Genomic DNA, 14,037 nt, shown 5'->3' on the forward strand with positions numbered 1-14,037 from the left:
TACACTGTGTGGACCTCCAAGTATGCAGTGAGTTTTCCTCTAGTTCTGCAGGGGTCTGGCTGAGGGCTGTGCCTTCGGCAGGTGGTAGTGAAACGGATGGTTTCCTTTTTTTTTTTTTTTTAAAGATTTTATTTATTTATTCGTGAGAGACACAGAGAGAGGCAGAGGCATAGGCAGAGGGAGAAGCAGGCTCCCTGTGGGGTGTCCGATGTGGGACTAGATCCCAGGACCCAGGATCATACCCTGAGCCGAAGGCTCAACCACTGAGCCACCCTGGCGTCCCTCCTTCATTCTTTTTGAGGAGCCAGTGTTTCTGGCCCCAAATGTCTACTGTTTGTTTCCTCCTCCTGCCCAGGAGCACCTGCTCTGCACTATTTGCTAAATCCCTGCTGAAGGACAGAGATCATCAGGTACTTCCTTGGGCCTGTCAGTGTGATTGGCCTCTGGTTACCTCTATATCTGTTGAATCACTGTCTACTTGGCAAGTGTGTTTGTAGGTTTTCGCTGAAAGATTGAAATCAAAGCCTCAAAATCACAGGATGAGTTCTAGTCTCCTTTTCCCCTTAAAGCATGTCTGATCATGGTGACCTACAAAGTTCTATTCTCTAATAGGCTGGGACAGTTGTTACTCTCCTCTTTTACTTATAAATAATTTAAAAAACCCTGCTCAGATAATTTGTGTACATATAAATTAGTTCCAACAGCACAAAAAGTAATTACTGAAAAGCATAAAGTGAAAAGTAATCTCCCATCCCTGGCCTTCTAGTTAATGATCCCAGGATCTGTTGCCGTTACCGGTGGCTTTTTCATCACTTCAGATATATACAGGATGTATAACGAGTCACTATATAAATGATATGTCTGAATCATTATGTATAAGTACATACATATGCAAATATGCAAGCCTTTAAAGTTAAAACACTAACTGTGGCATAGTGCACATAACTTTGGACTTTATGACTAGTTTTGTTTTTTTTTTGACTTTAGTTTTGAACTGTTACACTAGAGAGCATTGAATGGACATACTTAGGAGTTCGCCTCCCTGCTGTTTCACAGGACACCTAGTATTCTTTTTTTTTAAATTTTTATTTATTTATGATAGTCACAGAGAGAGAAAGAGAGAGAGGCAGAGACATAGGCAGAGGGAGAAGCAGGCTCCATGCACTGGGAGCCCGACGTGGGATTCGATCCCGAGTCTCCAGGATCGCGCCCTGGGCCAAAGGCAGGCGCCAAACCGCTGCGCCACCCAGGGATCCTGACACCTAGTATTCTATTGTGTAAGTCTAGCCTAGGTTTTATCGAACCTATGCTAATGGATTTTTAGGTTGTTTTCAGTTATTTGCTTCTATAAATACAGCTCCATCGTCATTTTGGACCACCCTAATGATGGCATTTATAGAATAAATTCTAGAAGTAGAGCTGCATAGAAGTTACGGCGTTTATCATTTTGATAGGTGTTCCCAAATTGTCCTCCCCAAAAGGTGCAATTTACACTTCCACCCACCGCGTGCGACCGCCTATTTTCTCACCCACTTGCCAACAATAGATTAGAAAATGTTTCCATTTTCTCTAATATCCCTGTTTTTGAAAAATATTTGCAAATTGATCTTGTCATGAGTTCTCTTCAGTTCTTCCCCCCGACTTCCCAATTTTTTTTCCAGATACAGAGCCTCAGTTTATAGGTCTATAGGGCAATTCCTTCTTCCCTTTAAACAGGCGTAGGGTTTTGTTTAATCTCTCAGGCTTCTCTGCTCCTCCATTGACTACCAATCATTACTTTAAGTTACTCTTTTAGGATCCTGGGGTGCAAGTCATCAGTGCCGGAGGCTTTCAAGGTGTTGAGTAAATAAGAAATGGCAGCAAACATTTCTTGTTAGTGAGGGAGAGAATAAAAGGCATGTCACTCAGGGTTTCTGGGTGCAACTTTGGTTCAATTATCTTCAGATGTTTAAAATCAAGGCTGTTTCCAGGCCATTTCAAAGAACAGCAGGGCAACCTGCTGAGAACTGTGTGAAATGAACACCCTGTTACAACTAATTAGTGTTACTGTTTTCCTTGCAGTTGGGAGTGAGAGGAAATCTATGAAGGGTGTTTATCCCTTCCTGTAGTGGGAAAGAATTGGGACCCCTGGAAAAGCCTGGAGGGGTACTCAGGGTAAGATTCCTGCATGACTATCCCTCTTTCCCCAGAGAGTGGCTGTTAGCAGTTGCGATCCTCGGTGCTTATTCCATCCCTGTGCTATGCTTCTTTGACCCATACACTAGCTTTTCAAGTTGTTTTTACAAAAGCCCTAAGACAAAATAGTCCATTCAACTATTCAACAAGCTCAACAAGTATTTTTTGAACACTTACAGCAGGTAGATGAGTAAGGAACAGTTTAAAATGTAGTCACAAAGAATAAGTAACTAGGTATTTGGAATCCATGCAGGATTTTGAGGAGCATAGTGATGAGCTTAGTCTGGGTTTCAGCTGTGACTGTGTCCTTCACAGGCTCTGAAAACATGGGCAGATTGCCTAAATTCTTGCTTCAATTTCCATACCTGTAAAGGTTTGTTTTATGAATTACATAAAGTTGTCCATGGGTAGTGATCAGTTAATGCCAGTGGGTCATCAGGATTGTGCCTTAGGAAGATTCATGTGACGGTAGCAAATAAGATGATAACATGTGGGATGGGGGAAGAAAGGAACAGGGAGACCAGAGTTTATTTATTTATTTTTAAAGATTTTATTTATTCATGAGAGACACACACAGAGAGGCAGAGACACAGGCAGAGGGAGAAGCAGGCTCCCCACAGGCAGCCCAATGTGGGACTGGATCCTAGGACCCTGGGATCACACCCTGAATTGAAGGCAGATCCTCAACCACTGAGCCACCCAGGCAACCCCAGGGAGATCAGAGTTTAGTTGGGACAGGTAAGTCTGCAGGGCAGTGACAAACCAACCCTGAGTCATGCTCCTTTGTCCTTGCAAAGACGGCTGCCTTGATCCCAACTAGTTCTCACAAAGATGGCTGCCAATCCCAAAAAGTAGAGACTTCTCTACAGCACAGAAGTACCCGCCCCCCCCTTGCCCCCCATCAGGAGGCAGAGAGAGAAAGAATCACACTCTGGTCATAGTGGTAGTTCATTCATTCAAGCATGAACCTAGGCAGACAGGCTCCTAGGTGCTGGGAAGCAGAAAGCAGATGAACACAGGCCCTGCTCTCAAGAAGACAGATGCGTCCACAGATCAATGTAACACAGGTGATGAGTACTCCCACGGAGTATGTGCAGAGTCTGTGGGAGCACAGAGCAGGGACAGCTGACCTCGCCTGGGCTGGGAGGGAGCCGGAGGTCATTCGTAGTTTCTTGATTCCCCCCAGGTGTCCCAGCAGCAGGGCCTAGATGAAGGAAGATCTTGCATGAATCCCCTGTCGTTGTGGAGACATCTCTCTCCTGCTGCCCTCATGGTCCATACTGCTGCCACCCCCCCCCCTTCTTCTGCTTTAGCCTCTGCTGGGACTGCTGCCTGCAGGTCCCTGGCTAAGGTTGCCCAGTGCCCATGACAGCAGCGGTAACAAATTGTTCCTCCCTCACACTGACAGGATAGGTTGGATCAAGCCCAGGATGATTAAATTGCACTTTGAGCCACTGCTGTGTGGACCAGACCTCCGTTCTAACCGTCCCTCCCCCACTTCAAGCAATGAGTAGCAAACATTTGATTGAGTCAGAATGACGACTTGTCCCTGTTTCCTCATGCCTGCTCAGCTTTGAAACACGAAGGCCTGATCCTGAGGGAAACTGTCGGCTCACACACTAGCCTGCCTGGGAGGCTGTGTCATGTCCCATAAATTACAACCCTGTGCTTCCTGCCCTGGCCTACATTCGCGCAGACCTTTCCTTCATTCTGCTATTTGGGCTCCTGCCTCACCCTGTGTTGTTGTGGAAATTTTGGTGCTTTTGGGAACTGGCTCCCTCTTTTGGGGGTCCTGGGAAGCTGGCAGCTGGTGGACACCAAAGTGTGGAGGACTTCAGTCACTGAATCTGGTCACTCAAGTCAGTTACCTGGAAGGTTAGATGGGGGAGCTAGCTGGTGGCAAGAGGGATGGTGCAAGTGCACAAGTGCAGTGAGGAGCTACAGATGTTCTCGGCATCTGATTTGCATCGTTTTTTTTCCATCCAGTTGTAAAAATGCATTGGGCTCCGGAAACCAGAACTTCCTGGTATGAATCAGATGGAACCTGAACTGTGGGGAAGGTGGCAAGTTTTCCAGTGCAAGCCTAGGGAGTGTACTTGGGCAGAAAGTCATGTCAGGTCCATAAACACAGCAAGATGGAGAGGCCACCAAAAGCAGAAGCAGAAATAGCGGAGGGGTCCCCCATCCCACCTCACTCAAACCCGCCAGCTCCCGCCAGACGTTCCCCTCCTTTGCTCTCCCTTCCCTCTTCCTCTTCTTTGTTTTTCTTTCTCTCTCCAAGTTTTGTTTTGCTCCAGGGACTCCTCAGCTGGCCTGCAGGGCTGCAGTTGGCTTGATAATCTTGGAGTTGCTAGGTCTTTTTTTTTTTTTTTTTTTGGAGTGCAGGAGAGATGCAGAGAAAGCTGGTCTCCTCCATGGATTTCTCCTCTCTGGGAAGCCACCGGAAACATGCCTCTCTGTTCCACCCCGAGGCAATATATTCCAGGTGTTTCTTCTACAAGGAGGAGAAATTGGCTCCTAACTCAACTTTTAATCAGGGTGTTTTTGGATATGTTGAATTCGTTGCAGATATTTGTGCTTATTCTGGTTTTGAAGTCAGATCTTGTCTCTTTCTCACTTGGTCTGCGGGTAGCTCTCGGAACACCCTGAACTGAGTTCATCCCCTATTTGGGAGTGATGGATTAGGAGCCCGGCGGAGGACAGACATGGTTCTGCAGAGCACAACTCTGTATTTTGCTAGCGTTCAGCATGGCAGGGTGAGTTTAGGAGATGGGTAAAACACATAGCAACGAAACAGGTGCTGCCGCAGCAGTAACTCTGGGGAGGGCCCCGCCCAGCTTGGCAGCAATGGTGTGTGTTTTCCAGCTACAGAGGCTGGAGCCCATGCAGTGCTGACAGAGGTCAGGTTCTGGAAATATCAAGGACCATCATCTCCCAGGCACCGGCCCGAGACACCTCGTACGTTTCGTGTTCAGATGCAGAAGCACACCTGGCAGGCCACAGCTTTCTGCCTTCCAGCAGGGAGGGCTGATGGTCTCTCATGCAGATGTCTATAAATACACGCTCTTATGCGCCTGAAAGCTTTCTGGCAGAGGGGCAGAGTGATTCCTTCCTGGCTCAGCATGTGGTGGGAGGACTCGGTGAGTGAATATGGGAAGCACCTAGCACAGCTCCTGGTGCAGAGTAGGCATTTAATCTTCAGCTTCCCTTCCTCCGTTCTACCTCCCCTTTCATCTTCATTCCTACCTTCTCTCTTGAGGGAACTTACCAGAACATGTGTTTAGTGTCCCATTATGTGTACATGTATAACGGAAGACATTATATTCTTTGATGACTGGTAGGACGCCTCTTCTCCCAGACTCCCTATTAAGTAGTATAAGTAACCCTGGGCCGCCAATCACGGTCTTCGACCCCTCCTTTATCAACTTGCCATCTCACTTACTATTCAGCCTTTATCTTTGCCCCCTCAGGGAGGGGGGTGAGACATCTGTTTAATATTTTCCTTCTTTGGAACCAGGCCATTGGAAAGCAGACAAGGCAGGGCTGGCCAGGTGGAATTGGCAGGGAGCTGGTGAGCACCTCAACATTGCCTAACAAGGCAAGACATTGGCGGAACACCGGCCAGGAACCACGGGGCTTTGGCTGCTTTGCTGCAGGAGGGCGGGCCACTGGCAACAGGTGAGGATGTTGTGGTGGGAGCAGAGTTCAGCTCTAGACCATGTTCCCAGGGGAGGGCCAGCACTTGGGCGAGGCACACTGACCTCACTATCAAGGTGAGTAATGTTTTAGTGCAATATTGACAATAATTGAATTCAACGTGAAAAAAAATCTATGGTGAGCTAACCTGTCAAAACATTGGGGTGGCAGTAATACCGATCTTGTCTGTTTTAGTCAGCTCAGGCTGCCACAACACACTGGGTGGCTTAAACAGCAGACATTTATTTCCCTCAGTTTTGGAGGCTGGGAGTCCAAGATCAAGGTTTGGTGGAGTCAGTTTCTGGGGAGAGCTCTCTTCCTGGCTTGCATATGGCTGCATGTGGTAGAAAGAGAGGGAGAAATACAGAGATAGAGACAGAGTCAGAGATAGAGAGGGGCAAAGAGTCAGGGTGTACACCAGTCAGAGAGCACACTCTGGTGTGTCCCTTCCTAAAAGGGCACTAATCCCATTATGAGGGCCCCATCCTCATGGTCTCCTCTTGCTCTGGTTATTTTTCCAAGTCCCCCTTTCAAATACCATCACATTGGGGATTAAAGTTTTAGCATACAAATTTTAGGGGGACACAGTCCATCCATAACACTGTCTTTATATGATATTTGATATTTTATCACTGGCTTTTGTATTTTTATTTTTAAGAATATTGCATTAAAATTTTGTGTATTTTGATTACTGATGTTTTTGGTGCTGCTTTCAATTTTGCCTTATTCACCTTGTCCTTGTCCTGGCCCTGCTCTAGGGAGACCCCAACTCCTGGATCTGGGAAAGGGACATTGGGCCAAGGCATTACCCTGAATTAAAGGTTGATCACTCATTGGATTGGTCCAATGTTGACCAAATTCTTCATTTCCTTTTTGATTATTTGATTATTTTGATTATTGTCAAGGGTATGGTTGTATTTTCAAAACTTAATTATTTCTGTTGCTCCACAGGACCTTGCATTTCATCCAGTGCTGCAATAACTAGTTAAACATAATATTCCATAATCAAATCTGATTTTTTTATTTTATTTTTTTTTTATTTTTATTTTTTTTTTTAATCTGATTTTTTTAAAAAAAGATTTTATTTATTTATTTGAGAGAGACAGAGAACATGAGCAGGGAGGTATACAGGCAGAGGGAGCTGGCCATAGGACTCAGAGAGCATGAGCAGGGAGGTATACAGGCTAAGCAGGGAGCTGGCCATAGGACTCAGTCCCAGGACCCCGAGATCACGAGCTGAGCCGGAGGCATATGCTTAACCAACTGAGCCACCCAGGTGCCCCAATCAAATATAACTTTTAAAAATTTTCACGTGAATGGAGGTAGTCAGGAGGTAGTCAGGAGCTAGAGAACCCATTTTGAATCTTCAGCTTTATTAGGCAAACTTTTGCTGTAACGTCTGTAATTTTGGTGTGTTTGCAGATTTAATCTAATTTTAAAAACTGTAAGTATTGTTTCAGCTCTCAGCGTGACTTTTTTCACAATCTTTTTGATAGTTTCCCAGAATTAAGTATTTTTTAAACTTTTGATTTTGAAAGAATATCAAATTTACAGGAATGTTATAGGAACTGTGCAAAGGATTTCTATCTATATACCCTTTACTGAGATTCACTAATTGTTTATATTTTGCTTTATTAGCTCTTTCTGTGTGTATACATGCATACACATATACATATGAGCACACACAGGTATGAATAAACATGTATATGCATGAACACACATTTATATATGAACACACATAATACATATGAGCTGCACATGCATGTACATATGTACACACAGGTATACATATAAATATATAATTGTTTTCTGAAATATTTGTTAGTAAATTAGAGGCCTCATTCATTAATCTAATCTGTTATATAATCCACAGTCCATATTCAATTTTCACCAGTTGTCCTAACATTCATTACAGCTATTCCTTTTTCCTGGATCCACGGTCTAATCCAAGATCATGCATCACATTTGGTTGTCAAATTCCTTTAATCTCCTTTAATCTGGAACAGTTCCTCAGCATTTCCTTTTCTTTCTTGACCTTGTTAAGTTTTTGAAGGGCACAGTTATTTTGTAGACTGTTCCTAAATTTGGTTTGTCTATTGTTTTCTCATGTTTAGATTCAGATTATACATCTTTGGCAGGAATACCACTGCCATATATACCAGAAGTGATATATCCTCAGTTTGCCATATCAAAAGCTCATGGTAGTGGTTTATCCCAATTTTGGTGATGTTTAATTTCCTTTTTTTTTTTTTTTGAGACAATATCACCCAGCTGCTTTCCTTGCCCCTTGTTTTTTTTTTTTCTCCCACTTGTATTAAGATTTCATTGAAATATAACATTGTATAAATTTTAGGGGTACAATGTGATAATTTGATATATGATTACATTGTGAAATAATTGACACAATAGGGTTAGTCGCACCATCTTGGTGATATTCACTTTGGTCACTTGGGTAAGATAGTGCCAGATGGTTCTCTCCACCATAAAGTTAGTTGGTTCTACTTTGAAATTAATAAACAATTTATAGAGTTATTTTGAGACTGTATGTTTTGTTCCTAATCAAACTTTCACCCATTTGTTTTAGTATCCATTGTTGATTATTTCCCATTTTCATTTAAAGTATTCAAAAAATTCTCTTGGGATTTTTTTTCTTTGATTTATGTGTTGTTTAGAAGTGTGTTATTTAGGGGCACCTGGGTGGCTCAGTGGTTGAGCGTCTGTTCTCCTTCTGCGTATGTCTTTGCCTCTCTCTCTGTGTCTCTCATGAATAAATAAATAAAATCTTTAGAAAAAAGTGTGTTGTTTAATTTCCAAGGATTTGGGGATTTTCCAGCTCTGTTACTGCTTTTTAATTTAGTTCCACAATGGAGTGCGAGTAGACATTGTCAAGGGAGGAGAGTGTTCTGTAGTCTCCTGTGATTGGGGCACAGGTGAGCCTGTGCCCCTGGACCATGAACTTCACCCATATCTTTCTGGTGTCTCTCACCAGTATCCTCCTCTCTCCCTTGTGGTTGGGACTGGATGCCTAGAGGGTGGCCAGAGTTGAGCATTTCTCTTCTCTATGTAGGTTAGGCTCTGGTAAATAGTTTTTCCTGATGGTGGGCCTTTTTAAGACTAGAATGCTGTGGCATATTTCAAAATGGTTCCTTGTTTTCTCCCCAGGCTGGAAACACGAGGAGGTTTTTCTTTGCTAGTTGCTATGAAGAGTTCCTGGTAGAGCTCTTGGAAGGAAAACTTACACAAGTGTGGGAGCCCCCTATGACTAGGTTCCCCTGGAGTTTCTAACTCTCATACTTGTCCAGATTGAGCCTCTAGCAGTTGGTCAATTATAATCAGTTTTTCTGACTTGCACTATTCCTGCAGGAGTTTGTGCTCATGGTTTTCTCCAGTAAGTTTTGATTCTTAGTATCTTTCTGTCTATCTCTTCAATTCTGGGCGAAAGTGGTTTGCTCTGTGACCTCATTTCTCTGACACATCCAAGAAGAGTTATTGGCTTTTCAGTTGTTCAGGTCTAAGCTCCTTACATGCTGGCTCAGAAACTGGACTGGAAGTCCATTGATGATGATATCTTTATCTCCATCATTCCTTCTGTATGTATTAGTTGACCTTCTAGTGCAGGAGGAGCTTTTATTTTTTATTAGTTACCTAAGTGAAATGTTTATGTATTTATGCATTTGTTTATTTAAATAGTCTCTTAGACTCATAGGTTCCTATATTATTTAATGGATTATAACCTGTTCTTATTTATGTTGATACTCAGATCACTCCTGACTTGGCCAGTGGAAGTCTTTTGGATGAACTCCCACACCAGGCTTCCCACTCAGTGAGGAATCTGCCTCTCCCTCTGCCCTTTCCTCTGCTTGTGATCTCTCTCTCTCTCTCTCTCTCTCTCATATTCTCTCTCCCTCTCAAATAAATAAATAAAATCTTTTAAAAATATATATTTAAAAATGTTTAGGAAAAGTGAGGTCTGCTTTGTATATGCTTTGCATATTCTTGTATGCTTTGACATGTTCTCATTTTTCATTGAGCACTTTCTTACTTTCTGATGCAACAAGATGTTCCAGATGAGTCTTGCACTTTTCAAGCTCCATCTCTAGAACAATATTATTAAATTTTAGTTCATTAACTCCTTTCTTTTTTTGGAGAGGTTATTCTAGCTGAAGACAGAGATTGGATTCCATGTCATTTTAAAAAAAATGTTATTTATTTATTTATTTGACAGAAAGAGAGAGAAAGAGGACAAGCAGGGGTAGTGGCCAGCAGAGGGAGAGGGAAAAGCAGGCTCCCCACAGAGCAGGGAGCCCAATGCAGGGCTTGATCCCAGAATGCTGGGATCATTACCTGAGCTGAAGGCAGCTGCTTAACCAACTGAGCCACCCAGACGCCCTCCATGTCATTTGTTACGTTCATTGTACTAGGCAGCATGTTCCAAATGTGACATCATCAGCATTTCCTATAAAAAGGTGTCATCAGTTAGTCTTCTTTGAATCCATTGTTCTGCTTTGGTTTATTTAGCATTTCAGGCCTGGGTATAATTTGCACAGGTGCATTGATATATCATTTTGACATTTTGACTGATATATATATTTGACCAAATAAAGCATGCTTTATTTGGGTGTGTTCGTTAAGAACTGCAACTAAAACTGACAGTTAATATATCTAGTGATGGCTGGTTCTGGGCTTAGTCCTTGTTGATTCTCTAGGGCATAAAATATGGTCCCTGCTCCCAAGTCATTTATATTCTAGTAGGGAAGACAAGAAGAGCCTACACTAAGCCATGACAAATGCCACATGAAAGTATATAAATCACCACTGCATTATATGGGTGCCAGTAGTAAGTCTGTGCTAATTCTTATGGATGAGGATGGAGAAGGCAAGCAAGACCTAGGATAAATTCTGAACATTTACCTTGCCTAGAAAGATGAACTGTTTCATAGATGACCTTTTACACCTGGGCTATAAATCTCAATGGGACACAGATAGGGAAGAATGGGCTGCTGTAACAAAGTCTTGGGTCTCACTGAATTTCCATACATAAGCATTCCTTGGAGCCTAGACCAGGATCATGGAGTTGAAGTAGGATAGCATGACCTATGACATTGTCTGCCTTTATTCACTCCCAATTATCCTAGAGCAAGGAACTCTGAGTCTTTGTAAAATTGCTCTTGAGAATGATGTTGCCAGACTCTTGCAGAGAGAATATTACCTAGCAGGTAAGCATGCCAAGGTTTTTTTCTGGCCCAATAATTTTATATCTCCATACTGTCTGTACTTTAGGTTGTAAATGCCTTGGGGCAGAGCCCCTTATTTTACTTATTGGCATCTCCCATTGTGTCTGTCTACGAATTATTCATTGATTGATTGCTTTTCTGAAATAACTCCAATTGTTTTGGGATGTGTAACATGGGAGATACAGTAATGAGATGTATTGAGTTGTGTAAATATAAAGCTTTCTTATGTGTGTTAGCTTAGTCTTGTGGCCCTGGAGTGGCTCTATAGTCCCTTGTAGAAGCAAAATCACTGTAGCAGTTCCAGACCTCACTTTTCCTAAACATTTTTAAATATATATTTTTAAAAGACTTTATTTATTTATTTGAGAGGGAGAGAGAATATGAGAGAGAGAGAGAGAGAGATCACAAGCAGAGGAAAGGGCAGAGGGAGAGGCAGATTCCTCACTGAGTGGGAAGCCTGGTGTGGGAGTTGATCCCAGGACCCTGGGATCATGACCTCAGCTGAAGGCAAATGCATAACCAACTGAGCCATCCAGGTACCCAAAACATTTTTTTAAGCACATTGTTCTTTATTTAAAAAGCAGATGGCCTTTTAAAAGAAAGGAGCTCCTATATATTGAAAAGTCTCCTTTAAATAAAATGAAAACTATGACTGAGATGATCTTCAGTATTGAACTGTAGGCAAACTTAAAGCAAGAGAGGCCTTCCTGGCAACCCTAAAATAAAAGCAGATAGGTGACTTCTCTGCTGCCCATGAAGATGGCTCCTGGAAAGATGGTTTACATTCTTTATGCTCCCTTCTTGGGCCTTACTCTTGGGCCAGTGAAGCCTGAAGCTTAGTGTCTTATAATTCTTCCAGCCAAGGAGGCCTTGGGACTCTGCCCTCTTAATGGCAGTGGTAGGTTCTGGTAGAACACCAAGGCTCTACTGAACAAGGAACTATCAAATCATGCAGTGCTTACAGCTGGAATGCCTGTGTGCATCAATGTTGGAAACCAGAGTTGGATTAAGGAAATCCCCCACCCTGAAATGAATATTGGCTTGAGTTATCCAGCCCAGAAATATTTCATGTCTTTGAGATTTGCTGGTAGGCCACGCTTGCCTCAAGTTAAAGGGTCAGATTTTCCCGTAAGCACTTGAGCTCTCTTGCTATTTTGGGTAATCACCTCTTCACACACATATGCTTAATAAGGAGCCGGAGCATAGGGAGTTTTGTCAACTTTGTCCTGTGTTGCATTAGGATCCTTCCTTGGCCAAGTGAATGTTCTTGATGAGTTTGCCTCCTTCTGTGATCATGTTGTAGGGCTTTTGATTAGACATTGTTGTCTGTAATTCATCCCCATGTTAACAGGCATTCCTCCAAGTGACGACAAGATCTGGACTGCAGTGGATGATGGCTCTCCCCTGGGATCTCCTGGGGACAGGCTGGTGCTTTTAGAACTGCCGTGTGCCTTGATCTTAATTTATCTGTTGTATTCAGTATCATTGGAAGCTGGGAAAAGGCCAAATACCTGACCTCTGTTCCAGGGCTGTGATATTGCACCAACTCCAAGCTTCCTTTGATCCTGGGTTTGGCAAGCCCAAGTAGGGGACTCCTTGGTCCCCAGAGGTTCATCTGACTTTGTCCATTTGTGACATTTAGTCTTAAAATTATAGTTTGACTTGACTGCAGATTGGAGAAAAAGAAGGCTTTGCCAGTATGCCAGAAAGTAGCTGATCAGACTGAGGCTTTTCCAAGTGTTCACATGAAGATTAGTGATCCCCCAGTCATCACCTGGCTGTCATGTGACAACTCTTGAGAGCTAGGACTTTGGGCTTTGTTTGGCCTTTCTGGTAATAAGACTTGGAAAGGTGGACAAAGCCATTATAGACAGGCTATAGTGTTCATGTTAAGGCCACTCCCACTCCAAATACAGACCACTTCTTGGCCTTTTTAATTTTAGAGCTTTTATATAGAATGAATTCAGATTTGCTGAAATAATGTCTACCTTTGTAGGGGGCAAGAAAATATTCACCAATTTTTATTGAAAAAAATCTCATGGAGAGAATTACTGTCTTACATAAGCATGAAGGCCAATAAACTGGAAAGGAAAAAGAAAGAAAAATGTGAAACAACCTTATGTGTGAAATATTAGTGCTGAGTTAGGAAGACAGGAGTTTAAGACAATTCCCATATGTGTAGCATCATACATATTATGGGCACACAGCTTTTCTCCTGCATCTTCCATTCCCATCTGAAACCTTATTGTGTGAACTGCAAAATAGTGAAACTGCATTTTAAAATGTGTTTTATAATTAGAAGCAGTGGTCTTGATGAATTTTGTCACAAAATTAAGTCTTAAAGAGAACAGGCTGAAAGCCAATTGCTAGCAATGTGGAAAAATGTCAGGATTGGGTCTTTGTACTTAAAAAAAATGAAGTGCCTCTCTTTCTCCCAACCTCTTTTCAGGGCTGCTTTCTCTGTTTCTATACTGCTCTAAAATGCTTGAACTGAGGGTAGATCTAAATAGCTGGGGATGTACCATTCCTTAAAGTGGTAAGAGCCTTTTCCTGGTGGTGTCCTGTGCTTGGTGTTCTGAGACAGCAGAATTTCAGGTAAAAGAAGTCTTGGATTTCTGTTGTTTTTTGTTTGTTTGTTTTTGTGGGCTCTAGGGCAGTTTCCTGGACAAGAAAAAAGTCTTTGTCAGCCTTCCCAGAGCCAAAGAGTAACTATGGAGCCTCCTATGGCTAGCCCACCTGGGAAGTTCAGCCATACTTCGTGTGGGCACACAGTCTGGACATTTGTAGATGTTCAAGGCTATGTTAGGGTAGGCTGCCAAGGAGACAGAGGGGTTAAACACCTGGCACTACTGGTTGGCTCCAGGATTGTAACAAGGCTTAGAAAAAGAGAGTGCCTAACAAGTTTGCCTCTCGGTAATGGCCCATTCGAGAA

At 42.9% G+C, this 14,037-nt stretch overlaps 1 protein-coding gene across 5 annotated transcripts in view; it reads left to right on the plus strand.

Moving 5' to 3' along the window:
• The window catches only part of TBX15 (T-box transcription factor 15), a 124,861-nt gene that overhangs the window by 39,813 nt on the left and 71,011 nt on the right, over positions 1-14,037 (plus strand). Inside the window, exon 2 of one of the 5 annotated variants that reach the window (XM_072769591.1) lies at positions 2,062-2,154. The exons of the other annotated variants lie outside the window; for them this stretch is intronic. The gene's annotated coding sequence lies outside the window, so the exon portion shown is untranslated. The remainder of the gene's footprint in view (positions 1-2,061; positions 2,155-14,037) is intronic. 5 annotated transcript variants of the gene reach the window in all.

Source organism: Canis lupus, chromosome 12 (assembly GCF_048164855.1).
Source record: "Canis lupus baileyi chromosome 12, mCanLup2.hap1, whole genome shotgun sequence".
In the NCBI taxonomy this organism is placed as follows: Eukaryota; Metazoa; Chordata; class Mammalia; order Carnivora; family Canidae; genus Canis; species Canis lupus.